Source organism: Plasmodium gallinaceum, assembly GCF_900005855.1.
Source record: "Plasmodium gallinaceum strain 8A genome assembly, contig: PGAL8A_v1_108, whole genome shotgun sequence".
Classification (NCBI taxonomy): domain Eukaryota; phylum Apicomplexa; class Aconoidasida; order Haemosporida; family Plasmodiidae; genus Plasmodium; species Plasmodium gallinaceum.
Window position 1 is genome coordinate 488,925 of NW_021628228.1, and position 2,306 is coordinate 491,230.

The window sequence follows — 2,306 nt, forward strand, 5'->3', positions numbered from 1 at the left end:
AAAAAAAAAAAAAAAAGTAAAAAATTGAGAAAGAAAAAGGCTAATTTTATATAAATATATATATATATTTTTTTTTTTTAAAAGTGCAAGTTTAAAAAAAAAAAAAAAACTATTAAGAAAGGTATATAATAAATTATTAAAAAATGAGCATAATTAAAAAAAAAAAAAAAAAATGAAATAACAAAATTTAAATAACATACATTATATAATAAAGTCTAATAAAAATAAAAATTCTAATATTATATAATTAAAAAGTTTTCTTTATATGCATATATTTATTTATAAAAAAAAAATTAATACAAAAAAAAATTTTCATGTACACAATTTTTATTATATTGAGCAAATAATTTTTTTTAAAGTAACAAATTTATGTGATAATATCATATGATTCACTACATATTTTTTTTTTTTAATAAAACTTTTTTTTAATTTTTTGTTCTTTTAAAATTATATTTTATTGAAAAATTAAATTTTTAATAAAATATTCATTGACATACCTTGTTTTTTTTTTTGGTTTTTAGTTATTTCAATTAATAAAATGCGAAAAAATTCAAAAAAAAAAAAATCCATATTTAAAATATTTTTTTATAATGTAACAATAACTATAAATTCATTTAAAAAATAGTTACAATCAACATAAATACAATTAAAAAAAAAAAAAAAAAAGAGAAAAAAAATACGGTTATAATTCATTATATACTTTTATCATATTAGTTTAATCAAAATAATAAAAAAAAATAGTGTCAATTATACTTTTAAAAAGAGTATTTAAATGAAACTCCTAAATAATATTTAATCTAGGAATATATATTTACAAGTTCATACCTGTAAATATAACTTTTTATAAGATTCTTATTTTGTTTAATAAAATATACATATTCTTAAGAAGCTATATATATATATATATATATATATATATATATATATATATATATATATATATGATGGAATAAATTGTTAAAAAAAAAACTAAACCGTAAGTGTGTATCCAATTCTTCTATAAAATGTATAGATTATCTATTATAGAAGAAAATATAAATAAAACTATAATGAATCATTCACTTATATGTAGGAGTGATATAAATATAATTATAATGAAAATATCATAGATATAATAGAGCAAATGTTATTAATTTCATTAAAAATTATTTAAAAAAAAATATAATAAACTAACATTTCCTCTAAAACAAAAACAAAAAAAAAAAAAAAGAAAAAAATAGAATATTAAAAAACTTTTCTTAAACTAGACATTAATAAAAAAAACTTAATTTTCAATATTATCAACAAAACATAAGTTTAATTTATTAAATATCTAAAAAAACAAAGTGGTTGACAAATTTAAAACTAGGAAAACATAATTAAAATAAAGAAAATAAAATAAAACAATTATATAAAGATTATTCTTATGATTAAATAAAATATAAAAATAATAATAAAAAAAAAAAAAGAGATATATAAGTCTCAAAAATTATCAACATTCATATGTTTAAAATTAAAAGTGATATATTAGCTTCATATAATGAATTTTACAATCATATAATTTGATATATTTCATTAATTTATTTTATTTTTATAAAAAATAAAAGTGAAACAAATTATGTATATATATTTATGATTATTATAAATTCCTTTTCTTCCTGTCTTTTTTTTTTTTTTTTATTTTATAAATAAATTCGTAATACTTTTTAATAAAATAAAACTGTCTTAAATTTTTTATATGGACTATAAAAGAAAACATAAAATTTTTTTTTTTTTTTTTTTATATTGATAATTCAATCTTTTCCTGAGAATTATTAAAAATGGGTATATATAAATTTATTAATATATTATATAATTTATATATGCTTTCAATTATATTCTAAAAATATATATATATATATATATATATATATATATATATATATATATATATATATATATATATATATATATATATATGTTCAAACAAGCTTTTATATAAAAACATTAAGACTTATATAAGAAGTATGTTAAAATTTAATAGATAAAATACAAAATATATTGATAAAATTTAATGTAAATTTAAAGGAAATACAATATATATATGAAGGCTACATATATTGAATAAATAAATATATTTAAGAATGTATTAACTTTTAAAAAAAAAAATGGATACATTATCACAAGGAATATTGTATTAAACAAACTATTAATAATTATGATTTAAATATTTAGTTATTAAAATGTATATATTGATTATTATTGTTTTTTTTTTATTTTTAAGTATCTTTTAATAATTCAAAATATAATTTTTAAAGAAAAAAAAAAAAAAAAAAAAAAAAAAAAAA